This window comes from Eleutherodactylus coqui, chromosome 10 (genome assembly GCF_035609145.1).
Source record: "Eleutherodactylus coqui strain aEleCoq1 chromosome 10, aEleCoq1.hap1, whole genome shotgun sequence".
Lineage (NCBI taxonomy): Eukaryota > Metazoa > Chordata > Amphibia > Anura > Eleutherodactylidae > Eleutherodactylus > Eleutherodactylus coqui.
Genome location: NC_089846.1, coordinates 81,628,793 through 81,647,127, shown reverse-complemented (window position 1 = coordinate 81,647,127; position 18,335 = coordinate 81,628,793). Strand labels below are relative to the sequence as shown.

The window sequence follows — 18,335 nt, the reverse complement described above, 5'->3', positions numbered from 1 at the left end:
GCAGTCATGGCTGTGAACGTTATGGGCCCTGGGCTGGTATTAATGATGTCACTAGGCCACTATGACATCATGTGCTGTGTTAGTTTATGTGCTAAAGACTAAGGATACCTGAAAACAGCTTGACCCCCGAGCTGGAATTGGTGATGTCATTAAGTCATGAGCTCCATAGATTTATGTGGAAAAATCAGAGATGCCTGGGAACACATAGAGCCCTGGGCCTTGAAATAATGATGTCATTAGGCCACTATGCCATCGTGTGCTGAATTTGTCAAATCCATGGGTGTACTTAGGAATGATAACAGAAACCAGTGATGGTAATATTAAAACGGTATTCCCATCTTGGCAAGTTATCCATCATTCACTGAATAGGGGATAACTTCCCAATTGGTTGGTGTTCCCACTGCTGGAACAACCACCGATCCAGAGTAATTGCACCGTCAGGTCCTAAAGTTTTGAAAACAGTAGCCATGCATGCATACTACCGTCTTATTCACTTCAATGGGACCACCAGAGATAAAAGAGTTCAAGAGCTTGATAATCTCCAGCAATCCAACTGTAGTGAATGGGACAGCCGGAGATTGTCAAATACTTAACCTCAGCCATCCCCATCAGTTCCCAGTGAAGTGAATGATACAGCGGTGGCATGCACAGCTACTATTGTCAAAATCAGAACCTTCTGATGGTGATTTCCAATGGTGGTTCCAATGGTCAGTCACTTACCGATCGACTAGTTATCCCCTCTCCTATACATAAGGGAAAATATGCCAAAATGGGAATACTCTATTAACTTATTTTAAATGTTTAACTATTAGGATATGCAAAAAAAAGGGTTATCCAGGACTTCAATATTGATGGTCTACTATACCCTAAGGCACTCTCAGAAGCAATGATGACCTATCATTAGAATTACCTATGGTTAGATACCCCCAACACCAGGTACCTTCATCGATCAGCTGTTTTAGGAGGCTTAAATCAGATGATTGCTGTGGCCTCTTCACCGTTGCATAGCAGCTATACTTGGTATTCCAGTTCAATCCCATTCACTGAATGGTACTGATCTGGATGCGGGGCATGTGAAATTGCAGGCTAAGAAAGAGGCCACAGTGCTCACCAAAACACTGTAGCCTCAAAAAGCTCACCAGTGGAGGTGCAAGATGTGGGAACCCCATCAATCTTTCGGACAGGTAATCATCATCTAAGTTCTGTATAATCCCATTAATGTTTGATAGGTGATGTTCCAACCTCCACAGCCCTTATTCATTAGCATAATGAAAGGAGTGTAGCGATCTGGCTCCTCTGTACATTTGGCTTCATCGGGTATTGCCTGCTATCCTGCTTACTTGAATGGGCTGCATGAGACAAATTGTAGTACCAAGATTGGCTGATTGTATGGATGAGCTGCTGTGTTAAGAATGAAGGGGATGTGTGCTTGCAATTGGCCTCACCAATGAATATTAATGGTTTGCACTTAAGGTTGCCACCCAGCTGTTCAATGACCGGCCTGGCTGTTAATTATGTCCTGAGGCCAGTACTGGTTGTCACAGGTCTGGCAGCGGACTAGAATCTTGTGTTGTAGCCACTACTGGAGGGTAGCATGGTCAAGGAGTAGCCGGGGTCTGGTACACAAGATGGAGGTGCAGTACAGTCAGTTCAGATAGAAGAGTAGTCAGGAGGTAGCCAAGGTTTGGTACACAAGATGGCGGTGCAGTACAGTGAGTTCAGGCAGAAGAGTAGTCAGCGGTAGCCGAGGTCTGGAACACAAGATGGTGGTGCAGTATAGTGGATTCAAGCAGAAGAGTAGTCAGGAGGTATAGCCGATGTCTAGTTGACAAGATGGCAGTGCAGTACAGTTGGTTCTGGCAGAAGAGTAGTCAGGAAGTATAACTGATGTCTGGTACACAAGATGGTGGTGCAGTATAGTGGATTCAGACAGAACAGTAGTCAGGAGGTATAGCCGATGTCTAGTAGACAAGATGGCAGTGAAGTACAGTTGGTTCAGGCAGAAGTCAGGGGGTAGCCGAGGTTTGGTAAACAAGATGGTGGTGCAGTACAGTGGGTTCAGGCAGAAAAGTAGTCAGGAGGTGAGGTATAGCTGAGGTTTAGTACACAAGATAGTGGCGCAGTACAGCAGGTTCAGGCAGAAGAATAGTCAGGAGGTAGCTCCAGGTCTGGTACACAAGATGGTGGTGCAGTACAGTGATTTTAGGCAGAAGAGTAGTCAGGAGGTAGCCCAGGGTCTGGTAATATGGCAGGTATGCAGGGAGGAAGCTTGGTTAAAGGCAGAAGGCACAATAAAGGAAGAAGGGAACAGGGCCAGATTTATATAGGAGACTAATCTGGGAAGATACGGAGTGGACTAGACAAGGAAAACACGGAGCAAAAAACATGAAACAGGGGACAAGGATAAGAAACACGGGACTAGGACTCAGGGGAGCTATCCAGCATGCTGAAATAACATGAGTTTTACTATGGGGCACCCTGCATTCTATTTATGAGCCTAAACCACCCATGCATTTTTATAAAGACATCAATAGTTACTTCCCCAGTATAGGAGACATATGTTGCAAGTGGGTGACACACTACAAGATGCATTGGTGGCTGGCATTTAGTAGACGGGGCCCTAGATCTTCCACAAGCAGATATTTCTTATGTTATCTACATTTATTTGCATAAAGTCATGGCATCCTACTGTACATGTTGCTTACATAAGGGTTCAAGCCTGTAAAATCCAGTAGGAGCGATACAGCGTAAGACCCAGCTGAGAATTTATCCATGCATTTGTGCAAGAATTTTAGCAGAAAAAAAAAAGATTGCAAATTTTGGAGAATTCCAGACAGATTTTCTATAATTTACTGAGAAGCCAGCATAATTTATAGCAACAATCTGCATCAGCTCATAGCTAGCATAGATGGATTTTTCTGGAACGTGGACTGGCAAAAATATATGCTATATTTATTAAGAAGCATACGCCTCTTATAAGGTATTGCCCAGCTGTAAACTGCTGATGAGCTGTCCTCAGGATAGGTCATCATTAGTAGATCAGCGGAGAGTCTGCTCCCAGGGAACCCCTCGGATAAGCTGTTCACCGGGCTCGTGCACTCATGTGCTGAACTGATTTCAGCAGAAAGCTACCAGCTCCATTCTCACTGCAGTGGCTCAACATGGTATTACAAGCCAAGTTCCCATTCATTTCAATGCAAACTTGTCTTGCAATACCAAACCTGGCCACTGTAGTGCAAATGAAGCTGTCTGCTTCCTGTAGAAATTAGGTTGGTGCATAAAAAAACAAACCCAGTGAACAGCTTATCAGAGGGGGTCCCTGTGGGCAGACCCCCACTGATCTACTAATGATAACCTATCCTGAGCTGCACAACCCCTTTAAAGTGAGCCTCCAGATTCAGGACAAACTTTTGTATGAGGACAGGAAGGGATGGGGGTATATTACCTGATCTTTTTTTGACATTCTTCTGCTAGTTCTCAGTCCTCTTATCAGCCAACCAAGATGGCTGAATCAATCTTCAGAATGCCTAACATCCCAGTGTGCATTGGTAGTATTAGAATACTAATGAACTATATTTGCTCTCTGATAGGCCAGTGCTGCTCACGTGATCAGTGCTGGCCAAGCAGAAAGCAGTGCACAGTGTGCATTAGGCAGCTAGAAAATTGCAACAACCTCAAATGACCAACAGCGGAACTGGGAACTAGCAGATTGGAGGGAAAGCAGAGAATAATAACTGGGGGTACAGTACCCCCTCCCCTGCTCCAGAGACAGAATTGTGCCCCAAATTTGTAGGGTCCCTTTAATAGATTTTGTGCATCTATATTCAGTGCTACTGCTAAAAAATGGCATAAGACTGCCAGTCTTAAGCACACTTCCCCCATAATTCCTTACATAAATACTATTGACTAACACTTGTAATTTACGGCAGACAAAAACCATCTGACTCGGGTGCTGGCCTCCTTCCAATACTCAAACATGAGGAGACATTAAAAAAGCCTTCGTCTTCGAGGTACTTACTCATCGTTCCCAGACAACAGAGGTGTTTCGATGCTCTTATATCGGTCTCCTCTGAAAGCCTTTTAATGCGTCAGTAAATAGCTGACTACACGTGTATGTTGGAGACCCGAAATGCGTCTCTTAGATGCAGGCCAGATTTGGTCAGATCAATATCTGTATTTTAAGGTGCATTCACAAGAAGCAACATACCAGCAATTAAATGAGACAGAGAATGAAAGAAAAATCACTTATGTGTCTGTATAAAAGGCAGCACCTCTGAAATGGGATACAGATGAATGGATGTTTTGTACAGAGGTGCTCAGAGCATGCATGCAGATCCGATACCGAAAAAGACGATGGGGAAGGGGAGGATGAGCGTTTTGGAACAGGACTAAGTTCTGTATAATGCGAAGTTTTCTTTCATGCTATCATTATGCTATTTCACCAGCAGTCAATGTAAAGCCGATGCAGTTTAAGCACCGATAATAACTTCTATGAGGGTAATCTGAGAAATATCAGATTACATGCTGTGCCATTCTTCGCTATGAAATTACAGGATGCTAGGAGTTCTGGTATTTTTTATGTTATTATCTGCGGATAGAGAAGACATAATTGATATTTTTGTGTATTAGTTAAAGAATTTTGCAAAGCTAGAAATAAAAAGTTAATAACAAAACAGAAAGGACTGGTATTCAAATGATTATCAGTTGCTAAATGTAATGATACATGGAGTACCAAAATAATTTTACCGCTATCATGCAGATTTCATATAATCTTTACAGGAGGAGAAAATGATTGTTACCAACTGCTGCGTGATTGCCTAGAAAATCTTCCGTACTAAGAGGATGAATATAACTACTCTAATGCTGCTCCCATAAGTACAAGTCCAAAAATATTGTAATACTGCCCTCTATGTACTAAAATTTAACTGCTATAATACTACTCTTACAAAGAACACTTCAAATACTATTATCCTGCTTCTATGTCCAAGAATATTACTATAATACTGCCCCCTATATACAAGAATACGACTACTATAATACAGCCCCCTATGTACAAGAATATAACTACTATAATACTGCCTCCTGTGTACAAGTATATAACTACTACAATACTGCTCGTATGTACAAGAATATAACTACTATAATACTGCCTCCTATGTACAAGAATATAACTACTATAATACTGCTCCCTATGTACAAGAATATAACTACTATGATACTGCCCCCTATGTACAAGAATATAACTACTATAATACAACTCCTATGTACAAGAATATAACTACTATAGTACTACTCCTATGTAAAAGACTATAACTACTATATTACTGACCCCTATGTACAAGAATATAACTATTATAATACTGCCTTCTATGCACAAGAATATAACTACTATAAAACTGCTCCCAATGTACAAGAATATAACTACTATAATACTGCCCCTATGTACAAGAATATAACTACTATAATACTGCTCCCAATTTAGAAGAATATAACTACTATTATACTGCCTTCTATGTACAAGAATATAACTACTATAAAACTACTCCCCAGGTACAAGAATATAACTACTATAATACTGCCCCTATGTACAAGAATATAACTACTAAAATACTTCTCCTATGTCCAAGAATATAACTACTATAATACTGCTCCTATGTACAAAAATATAACTACTAAAATACTTCCCCCTATGTCCACAAATATAACTACTATAATACTGCTCCTATGTACAAGAAATTAACTACTATAATACTGCCCCCAATGTACAAGAATATAACTACTATAATACAGCCCCCAATGTACAAGAATATAATTACTATAATACTGCCCCCTATGTACAAGAATATAACTACTATAATACTGCTCCTATGTACAAGAATATAACTACTATAATACTGCCATCTATGTACAAGAATATAACTACTATAAAACTACCCCCCCAGGTACAAGAATATAACTACTATAATACTGCCCCTATGTACAAGAATATAACTACTAAAATACTTCTCCTATGTCCAAGAATATAACTACTATAATACTGCTCCTATGTACAAAAATATAACTACTAAAATACTTCCCCCTATGTCCACAAATATAACTACTATAATACTGCTCCTATGTACAAGAAATTAACTACTATAATACTGCCCCCAATGTACAAGAATATAACTACTATAATACAGCCCCCAATGTACAAGAATATAATTACTATAATACTGCCCCTATGTACAAGAATATAACTACTATAATACTGCTCCTATGTACAAGAGTATAACTACTATAATACTGCTCCTATGTATAAGAATATAACTGGTCTAATACTGCTCCTATGTACAAGAATATAACTACTATAATACTGCTCCTATGCACAAGAATATAACTACTATAATACTGCCCCCTATGTACAAGAATATAACTACTCTAATACTGCTCCTATGTACAAGAATATAACTACTATAATACTGCTCCTATGTACAAGAATATAACTACTATAATACTGCCTCTTATGTGCAAGAATATAACTACTATAATACTGCCCCCCTATGTACAAGAATATAACTACTATAATACTGCTCCTATGTACAAGAATATAACCACTAAAATACTTCCCCCTATGTCCACGAATATAACTACTATAATACTGCTCCTATGTACAAGAAATTAACTACTATAATACTGCCCCCAATGTACAAGAATATAACTACTATAATACTGCCCCCTATGTACAAGAATATAACTACTATAATACTGCTTCTATGTACAAGAATATAACTTCTATAATACTGTCCCCTATGTACAAGAGTATAACTACTATAATACTGCTCCTATGTATAAGAATATAACTGGTCTAATACTGCTCCTATGTACAAGAATATAACTACTATAATACTGCTCCTATGCACAAGAATATAACTACTATAATACTGCCCCTATGTACAAGAATATAACTACTATAATACTGCCCCTATGTACAAGAATATAACTACTATAATACTGCCCCCTATGTACAAGAATATAACTACTATAATACTGCTCCTATGTACAAGAATATAACTACTATATTACTGCCCCTATGTACAAGAATATAACTACTATAATACTGCCCCTATGTACAAGAATATAACTACTATAATACTGCCCCTATGTACAAGAATATAACTACTATAATACTGCCCCTATGTACAAGAATATAACTACTATAATACTGCCCCTATGTACAAGAATATAACTACTATAATACTGCCCCTATGTACAAGAATATAACTACTATAATACTGCCCCCTATGTATAAGAATATAACTGCTATAATACTGCCCCCTATGTACAAGAATATAACTACTATAATACAGCCCCCTATGTACAAGAATATAACTACTATAATACTGCTCCTATGTACAAGAATGTAACTACTATAATACTGCTCCTATGTACAAGAATATAACTACTATAATACTGCCTCTGCTGCAGATTTTAATTCTTCTTTTGCCCGTGGACATGAGGCCTTAGGATAATTCTCTGACGTGATTTAGCTCTTCCATCTGTTTGTACTTCTTTCCTCCTGTCAGTTCTCTGCCCATTGCTTCGTTCCTGTTTGCAGCCATTGAGAAGTTTATTCATTGTCTGTGTATTAAGAGTGACGTCTGCTCTTTATGTTTCTCACCAGACTCTAATGTCTAATAAAGACACAAAGTAAAGTATCAGAGAAGAACTCAGCATTCTATACAGAGTGATCTGTTGTTCTAGAGCGTGAACAATAAAGGCGGGGGCTGGCAATGCTTGCCTGGAGCCTGTAGAAGGGGAATGCTTACTTTAAATGCCTGCGCCAAAGGACTTCATGCTCAATGGAAGTTCAGTGATCTATAGAAAGAGTTTATTGCCCCGTCTAATTGCTATTCTTTGAGAACAAATTGAACCGTTCACAAGTGGGACTGTGTGGAAACAGACAGTGGTTTACGAGTTGTTCTACTTCAGTCACCGTGGAAGCCAAGCACAAAACTTTGTGAATTATGAGGAAAGCAAATGAGACTTTGATGGTGCTCAGAGGTAAACACTCAATGGCCCTTAAGGCACTGTGGAGCTACAAGTGCCAGCATTTCCTTAAAGCCTTGTGATTTGACCATGTTACAAGTTCATGTCCTAGGTAATTTAATTTGAATACATATATACCCTTCCTAGCATGCTTGAAAAAATACCAGGGAGCACCCAGCTATGGTATCTATATTTCCTAATGAGTCATTTGGAAGGAGGATCCCTTTAAGGAGTTGTCCAATTACCAGACAACTCTTCATCAATAGGGCTGTAGGGGTTAAAATAGCAATCTGAAAGCTACTTCCCCCTGCATGGCTGCTGGAAATGCTGCCCCACCCCAATGAGAGGCTGTGCCCCCCCCCCCCCCCCCCCCGAAATCCTGACATCATGAAGCTCAGGATGTGAGCGCCTATGCCAGGAGAACGACAGATGATGCTGCAGCGATCACCTAAATTGGTTCATACCAAAATAGAACTGCATTAACACCCCTAAGACGGACGTATAACACTGTCTAAGAGCCATAAAAGAATTGTATATCAGAAGAAAGAAGAAGGAGGAGGAGGAAAAGGACAAGAAGAATGAGGAAGAAGATTAAGAAAGTGACAAAGGAGGACACAAGGGGGAAGAAGTAGAAGAGGAAGAAGTGAGCAGAAGAAGAAGAAGTGAGCAGAAGGAGGAGAAGAAGTGAGCAGAAGGAGAAGAAGAAGTGAGCAGAAGGAGAAGAAGAAGGGAGGAGGAGGAGGAGAAGAGAGGAAAAGGGAGGAGGAGGAAGAAGAAGAAGGGAGAGGAAGAAGAAAGGAAAAGAAGAGAGAAAAAGAAAAAGGAAGAAGAAGAGAAGAGGAAGAGGAGAATAAGGAAGCAGAAGGAAGAAGAGAGAAGAGGAAGAAGGAAGCAGGAAGAAGAGAGAAGAAGAAGAAGGAAGCAGGAAGAAGAAGACGAAGAAGAAGAAGAAGAAAAAAAGAAGAAGAAGAAGAAGAAGAAGAGGAGAAAAAGAAAATGACAAAAGGTACATGAGGGGGGAGAAGAGGAAGGAGAAGCCCTTAGCTGTGAGACGTTTAAAGGGACACTGTCATCTCCAAACAGCACAGTGCCGTAGACTTCTAAGGGAGAGCGTGCGCACAGTGGTCTGAAAAGAGTTCTCAGACTTTTAGACCATGTGTGGACTTCACCAAGGAACACCACAGGAACCGGAGAGTGTGTGAGTTTAAAGAAATATATCCTTTGGCTCCCTGTCACGTCCTCGAACAGCACCATAACTTAGTTTATGGTGTTCAGAAGTGATGGTGTCCATATAAGGTTTATACAGGCTCCAATCACTAACAGTAAGCAAAGGTTTTGAAAATGGTGAGAAATTGAAAGTGTATTAAAAGGTTACAAAACTTTTAAACTTTATTCAACAATTAAACTTCATTTACATAAAAGCAGAAAATCCTTTTAAAAATCCCAAGTGTTATCCTCCTACCTGCACATCAGCACACCTGGGCTGTTAAAGGGGTTGTCTCGCGAAAGCAAGTGGGTCTATACACTTCTGTATGGCCATATTAATGCACTTTGTAATATACATTGTGCATAAAATATGAGCCATACAGAAGTTATTCACTTACCTGCTCCGTGGCTAGCGTCCCCGTTGCCATGGTTCCGTCTAACTTCGGTGTCTTCTTGCTTTTTTAGACGCGCTTGCGCAGATGCATCTTCTCCCTTCGGCTGGTCTTGGAAGCATCGGCGTTTTGGCTCCGCCCCCTTGTACGCATCATCGCGTAGCTCCGCCCCCATCACGTGCCGATTCCAGCCAATCGGGAGGCTGGAACCGGCACACGTCATGGGGCGGAGCTACGCGATGATGCGTACAAGGGGGCGGAGCCAAAACGCCGATGCTTCCAAGACCAGCCGAAGGGAGAAGATCCATCTGCGCAAGCGCGTCTAAAAAAGCAAGAAGACACCGAAGTTAGACGGAACCATGGCAACGGGGACGCTAGCAACGGAGCAGGTAAGTGAATAACTTCTGTATGGCTCATATTTAATGCACGATGTATATTACAAAGTGCATTAATATGGCCATACAGAAGTGTATACCCCCACTTGCTGCCGTGAGACAACCCCTTTAATGCTGGACCTTTAACAGCATGATTTTCTTTATCATTGACTGAACATGGTCCTACGTGCCCCATAATGATAGACGCCGCTGGAGTGCCAGGCATCGCTAAGCAACTGTTGTTTAGAGGTGAGGGTTTAGTAATTATCAAACACAATAATCCACCTGCAACGAGCCGACACGCTGCAAACAACAACGAAACATACCCAAACCGTCACGAACAGGAAAAGCTGGGGCAGAGCAGCCAACAACTGCTTCACCTATCAATCTTGTAATTATCAAGAGATTCATTTACAAATTAACAATCAGAGATTTCACCATCATCGGCTTTAATATCATCACCGGCACACAGCAGCGCAAAACCCTAAGAGACGGCGTAATATTCAACCGCTGTGTTAGCCTTGCGCCTTATAAAGCTGTTATCAATTCCATCCAGATCAGGAGGATTAAGCTAATTCAAACTGAAAGCTGAAAGCCTGAAACGTGGATGGATGGAAAAAATAATAATAATAAGACTCCAGCAGCAGGAAATATTACCAGAGATTTAACTCTTTCTGTAGCTATCACTGTATTGCACAGGCAGGAGAACGATACCTAAAAATGACCACCTATACATTTTGGGAGGATTTTGACACACTGTATCATTAATCTGTTAGAGATGGGGTTACCACTGGGGGTGCCGGTGTCCGATTGAGGCGGGCGGCTCGTCCTGGAGCTGCTGGGGCCCGGGCTGGCGGCTATGTCCGGGGTTCTTGCGGCGGTCGACGGGTGCGCCTGCCAGTTGGGCGGGCGCGCCTGCCAGTTGGTCGGCCGCACAGCGAACTGGTCGGTGCGCACCGCCAGGGGGAGGCAGCTTTGTAATTCCTCTGGTTGTCATGTGACTTCTCCCCGCCCCCTTTGGGCAGGAAGTTCTGCTTATATACTTGGCTGGGCCAGACACTGGTTTGGTTGGGCCAGTGTTTGGTTTAGACTTATTCTACCTACACCCACATTATTTGACCTGAAATACTTGTGTTTTGACTCCAGACTTTCTCTTGACTCTGCCTCGGTCTTGCCCTCTTGTATCTCGCATGTGACTCCTGGTTTTGACCCTGCCTGCTTTCAGACGACTCTCCAGTTTATTCATTTGCTTTTTGTCTGTACTCAGTGCTATCTGCCATTTCCCCTGTCCCCCCTTCTTTGGAGTCCCGGTCACTAGAGCAGCACAGGGACCGTCGCCTAGTTGTCGCCCTGGGGCTTAGCCCAGGGGGGCAAGTAGGTAGGGACACAGGAGAGGGCTGGCGTAGGGATCTCCTGGCCATCTGTCCCTGCCAACTGTAACATAATCTTCTTTTATACTGTTTCAAGTAAAGGATTTTTCACATTAAAGCAAATTAGTTTGACTGGGTATACTGGGTATACTAATAGATCATAGACTGAACATGAGTCAACAATGTGATGCAGCAGCCAAAAAGGCAAACGCAATTCTGGGATGTATTAAGAGAAGCATAGAGTCCAGATCACGTGAGGTAATTATCCTCCTATACTCTTCCTTAGTCAGACCTTATCTGGGATACTGTGTTCAGTTCTGGGTGCCCCACTGTAAATAAGACATAGACAAAATTCAGAAAAGAACTGCCAGGTCGGTAAGCGGTCTGCAAATCCTGTCCTATGAGGAACGGTAAAAGGATCTGGGAATGTTTAGCTTGCAAAAAAGAAGGCTGAGAGGAGACTTAATAGCTGTCTACAAACATCTGAAGGGCTGTCAAAGTGCAGAGGGATCAGCCCTATTCTCATCTGCATAAGGAAAGACTAGAAGCAGTAGGATGAAACTGAAAGGGAGGAGGCACAGATTAGATATTGGACAGTGAGGGTGATTAATGAGTAGAACAGGTTGCCACGGGAGGTGGGGAGTTCTCCTCTAATGGAGGTATTCAAACAAAGGCTGGACAACTATCTGTCTGGGATGATTTAGTAAATCCTGCATTGAGCAGGGGGTTGGACCTGATGACCCTGGAGGTCCCTTCCAATTCTACCATTCTATGATTCTGTGTTTTACTTGCAGTACCCAGTCCAACCTGTTGGTGTGCTATTTTGGATAAACATGACCATAGAGAATGCACAGCAGAAGTTACTATAAGACAGAAGTGTCTAATAGACTATTCAAAACTCCACCTATTGGTAGAAATATGTAATCTAGTTTTTGTGTATATACAGTATATTCATATGTAAGAGTTGAATTTGCTGATGCATTGCCAAAATCTCATGATTTTAATGGGTTGTACAAGATTATACTATGATTTATCTACCTATCTACATGGTAGGCTATTAGTTTCTGATCGGTAGGATCTGATTGCTGGGAATCCACTGATCACCAGAACAGGGGTCCTATGTCTCCAGTATGAATGGAGTGGTTGAGCAAGCAGCTGCAGCTCCATTCATCTATATGGGGCTGCAGAATTAAAGGCATATACAGCACTCAGCAATCTCTGGCTGGCCCTTAGAGATGAATGGAGTGGCAGGGTGCATGTTCAACCACCACTCCATTCATATGGCAGAAAGGGCACCTCATCCTTGTGATTGGTAGGGTATTTAACAGTCACACTCCCATGGATCAGACACTTACCCTTATCCACAGGATAGGTATTACCCCTTTTAACATCAGGACAAAACAATGGTATTGGCAAACGCACCCCTGACACAAGCAGCCCACTTGAAACTCAATTCCTGGCCATTTGTCTTGAAATTGCAACATACTGCCAGCTGTGATATGCCTTAGGCACGGTATATTGTGCCCTGTATGGCAGTATTATTTAGCAGCTGATAGTATTTTAATTTACATATTTTTCCCCATGCCATCTAAGGCATCTCATCCAGCCAACCAGTACCCTGATCTGAACTGATGATGGGCATCTACAGACATGGCTGTCTGCTCATCAGCTTGTGGGGGGCAACCAGGCAGATATAGTCTTGGGGTAATAACCCCCCTTAGATCCATCCACCCAGCTGATGCTGTTCCGCCGTGCGACAGCATCTGTTGGAGCTATGTGAATTGTCATACTCTTGGCTTTGCCTCCTCATCTCTGATGTCTCAAGGTACTGTTGCCAGCCTATCAGTTCTCCCACAACACAATAACTTACTACAGGGCTGTACAGGGGCTGTATTTATGCTAGAAGCTTGGTTCTGGTATTGTATTTATATACTATGGTTGGTTTATGTTATGAGTTTGGTTCTAGTGCCATATTTATCCGTTTGTTTCTGGGGCTGCATTTAAGGTATGAATTTAGTGTCATATTTATGAGATTGGTTCCGGTGCTATATTTATGGAATAAGCTTGTTTCTGGTGCTGTATTTATGGCATCAACTTGGTTGTGGTGCCGTATTTATGTCTTGAGCTTGGTTCGGGTATAGCATGTATTCTCCGAGCTGTTCTGGTGTATGTATTCTGCTAACTTGCTACATTCTGCACAATCAGAATATAGGAGGACTGCCTATCAGTGCAACATGTATCATTTTTTTCTTATGCTGGAGGGCACCAAAACAAATTCTGCTTAAGTTGCCATTTAACCTAATGCAATCACCATCTACAGATGGGATGCTCATCCTTTTGGAGGAGTCTCTGGTTTGACATCTGATATGAGCTAATTTGCATACTATTATTAATTCTGTGTTGCATGTTTTTGTAATTTTCTTTGTGGCCCCTTTAATGCAAACTGCAATTTTTCATCAACATTTGCAAATCTTCCTATATCACTCGCTCAGTAATATTCATTTTATTGCACACAACCCCAGACCGGAGCCGGCTGTAATGTGAGGTTGAGAGGAGCAATCAGAGAGTTTGTGCGCTAGATTCCAGGGCATCAGTCATACTGTCAGGCTGCAGGTATTTGTGCATGCAATTCCCAGTGCGTTTCGCTGCGTTCCACTACAGCAGGAAAACATAGAACGCCATTTATTATCTTTCATATAATGTGGCAATATCTATTTGATTACATGGCCCCCCTGAGTAATACGTGTAGAAGGGGATCTCTCCCCGCACTGCCAGAGACGAACTGACACAAGACGTCCGAAAATAATCTTATTTATGAAACTGAAGTTTATAGCAGATAATATCAGGAAGAAAATGATAAAAGTTTGATACAAAATCTCCTCCTTCTGCTCGAGCCCCGCACACATTAGCTTGTGTGACATGGATATACAGTATTATACAATTAGCCTGCTATGTTAGCCTGCTTGTTCAGTGTCTGCACTGTTGTAGTGCAACTTTAATGATGTAACCTGACATAGAAGTTCTTCATCTGTAACAATAGTAACATAGTATGTAAAGCCAAAAAAAGTCACATGTCCATCCATTCAGCCTATTAACCCCCAATGTTGATCCAGAGGAAGGCAAAAAAAAACCAATGAGGTAGAAAATAATTTTCCCCAATGCCTTATATTCTGCTAAAATCAGAACTCTTGAATTCCAAATGTGGATCAATTGAGGCTTAACATGCGACCAGAGAAGAGACGATGCAACTCCAGATTAATACAACGGAGCTAAAGTAAAGTACTGGGGTAATTGTCTAATCTCCTGCTTAGATTTAATGCGTCATATTCAAGCGGTGGCATCAAAGATCGATATACCAAGAGCCAAGATGGGGATTTCTAGCTCAAACCACAAGCACCGAGTTACAGTTTTGTGAAGTGTAAGCCAACACCAAATAGCCCGTAACTTAGTTGTGAATATTTCTTCCATAGACGCAACTGGAACAAATGGTTGTGCTACTTCATTTCAGATTCTTACAGGGATGCAGATAACGTCTTCTCGGATTGGGGTCACCCCTTTTCCTTTCTCCTCTCTATCTGGGCCGAGACCACCATAAATACTTCTTTAGACAGGACTCATCTCTGCAGAATCCTCCTTTCCGGCTGCTACCCACAATTCCCCCCTCAGTACTTCCAATGCTACTAGTGCCCCTCTGTGGCCACACAGAGGATTAGTGCTATATCTGTAAGCCCATAAATTAATAGTGCCCCTCTGCAGCCTAACAAACTAATAGTGCTGTCTCTGCGCCCTCAAAGTGATAGCGCCCCTCTGTGGCGCTAGAAAGGATTAGTGCCCCCTCTCTGGCTCCACAATGGACTAGTTCCCTCTTTGTGCCCCTCAAGCTTACAGCCTCCCTCTATGGCCCAACAAAGTAACAGTGCCACTTCTGTGCCCTTAAAGTGATAGTGCCTCTCTATGCCCCCACAAAGGATCAGTGCCCTCTCTGTGGCCCAGCAAAGTAATAGTGTCTCCTCTGTAGCCTCATAAAGTGAAAGCGCCGACACAAAGTGCCCCCATAAAATCAAAGTGCCTTTCTGCAGTCCCACAAATGACTAGTGCCCTCTCCCCTGGAATAAAGAAACTTCAGGCAGCAGCAGGGCAATTTCATAATTCCCACACTATGTCTGGACACAGTGCAATGCTGCACAGAGCCTGAGTCCTTCCCTGTCAGCAGTGCACACCAGGTTATACTGTATTTGGGAGTTGTAGTGTTTGCACCAAATATCCTGATGCTGAAAAGCGACATCTCCAATAATGTATTACACTGTGAAAAATGATGATCCAAACATAACCCTGACAGATTTCAGTCCTGACAATTCAACCAATAATTCTGAGTGCAGCTTTAAATGTGACGGGAGAACATGTAACTCAAGATTATTACAAATAGATAAAGCCAAGTCGTAATATTGAAGAGTAGGGCTATATCTTAAAATACACATATAAGGAACCGCAGACACTTAACTCGAGCTCCTGTGATGGTTGCAAACTGACCTCCTATTTGGAAGGGCGGGTAGGAATATTTTTGCACTGGGGATGTTACCGAATTAAATCTGCTATAGCCATTTTTACATTTTTTTCCCTTTTCTGAATGTTGTTAAGTCGTATTTCCCAGGTCACAACATTCATTGGGGCTTTTTATTGGCTTCATCCAGTGAAAGTTAAGCTTCAGTTCAATATGAAAAAAAGACATGTAAAAACATCTATTCAGAAAGGTTATCAAGCCGACCGTGTTCTCCAGCATGTAAAACACTGAATTAATTAGCGCAGCTCAATGCAGTAATCACGTTAATAAGGTTATCTAACAGCAAACCTCTCTGTAATTTATAACGTAGCCGCCAAAACTCTGGATACAAGTTCTACCCATTCAGCTGCAAATTAACGAAGAATCATATAAAACAAGGAAGGCTTGATCTCTGTAAGATCTCCAGTATACATCGGTCCCTGGGATGTCCACAACTGTAAAAAATGTTATTCTTAAAAAGGAATTGTGAAGAGGAGCCCCGGGCAGGGGAGCTTCCTAGTAGGATCTGACATAGACTGACCACAGGGCTCGTGGCACCTCCTTCATCCATGCCACCCGCACAGGGAAGCTCTAAGTGAAGGCTTAGTCACAGGGTCTTCCAGGAACTAAGCATGTAGAGGGGGAGAGCTGAGCATTGTATCAGGATTGTTGTTTGTTAGCTTGTCTTTTTATGTCTATTTGTGACCGTCCCTTTAAAGGAGTGGTGGTGCAGTGAGGAGGGGAGCCAACGGCTTTCGGATGATAGTTCTTGGACCGGAAACAAGGACAAGGGGAGTTGGAGGAAGTAGAACTGCAAGCTGGACGCAGCTGGAATGAGATCTTGTAGTTGACCCTGATGGGGCCACCAGCAGAGTGCCTTATAGGCTAGCTTAGATAAAGCAAGACAAACTGTTACTCCACCAGTTGCCAGGGGCTGGTCCATCCCTCTTTATGACACCACCAAAAAGCTAACATTATTGGCGGGCTCACTATCGGTTAGTACACCCAGTACCCAGGAAAGTAGTGACAGAGACTTTGTACACAAACCTACCTAGAAGAGGACTATTGTATCCCAATTACAGGAATATCTTATCCAAGAGCTGGTTACCGACTAAAGGGACAAGAACGGTGATGGTTGTCTGTGGCCCAAGTAAAGCCTTCACTTTTGCACTGTTTTCATCTTGTTATATTAAAGTTTGTTCAGCAGTAAAGCATGAGTAAGGCTTCGTTCTTCCAGAGCTACCCCTGAAGCATCTGGTGGGTCATCATGCCCAGGATGATGTTTGAAGCTGAACGACACAGGCCAAAGCCAGACTTAGCTTGGCCAAAGCCAGGGCCACGATAGCTTAATGAGCCTGATACCGAGTTACACAAACAAAGCCACTATGACACCCACAACTATACAGGCCCCGGCACAGACCACCATTTTGGTCCCCAAGATAGATGGAAACAGCGCCTGCGATCCTCCAAGTTAGGAGAAACCCCACTAATGCTTCCTACTCGTCAGCTAATGACAAGCACGTCACTGACGATGGACTGCGGCTTTGCATAAACACCTTTTATTGTATGTGGGAACACTGTGGCACCTTCTTTTAATAAGTTCAGTTTACTCAATGCTGGCCTTTTGAAAACAGATGGGCTCTAGTTAACTGGTAGCAGCGTCGGTTCTACTGCTAGGTCTATCAGTATTCGGTGTCACCACCTGATTCAGCAACACTGGTCCTTGATCATTTCAGCAGTTCTCTGGAGTATAGCTTATTCCCTTCTGCGTCACTACACCAGCTTCAGCTACTCTGTGGAACTTTATCAATTTTAGGTTGCCTAGTAACAAGGTACCGCCTCCCTAACTCCCGCACTGCATCACCCTAGCACTCAAACCAGCACCTGGAGACACAGAAAAATGTAAGAAACAGATGCAAAAAAAATAACAATTAAACAACTGCTAGATAGATAAGAAGTCCTAGTGGCGGACAGGTACCCAACAACATGGGCGGACATGTGGAACCAGAGCTTGACAAGTTTAATTTAGGAACAGTCCAAAGTATGTGACTCAGTCTCATGTTAACTACGTCCCAGTACACCCATTGCACACGAGAGCTCCCAAAACCCCCTTACAGCTGTACCAAAATGCACAACCCATCCCAGAATGCAGGACTCAGGGTGATACGCTAATTGCCCCAAGTTTGGCTCTTGGTACCCCCAGGAAACACTTCTGTCGGGGGAAGCCATGGACATTCACATGAGTGTTTCTGTGCACTGGGTCAGAGAGGGAAGTCCCAGGCAAATGACTCCATTCTATGTCATTCATATGCCCTAATATGTCAAGGGGTGCAAATTATTTTAAGTACATCTGTTCCTGGAAAAGCTGGATGACAACCAATATGACCACCGAAGCAGTTGCTACTTAACTTTCCCATATGCATGT

General features: G+C 42.4%; 1 protein-coding gene across 2 annotated transcripts in view; it reads right to left on the bottom strand.

Moving 5' to 3' along the window:
- The window catches only part of DIAPH2 (diaphanous related formin 2), a 1,247,874-nt gene that overhangs the window by 498,077 nt on the left and 731,462 nt on the right, over positions 1 to 18,335 (bottom strand). The window lies entirely within an intron of this gene.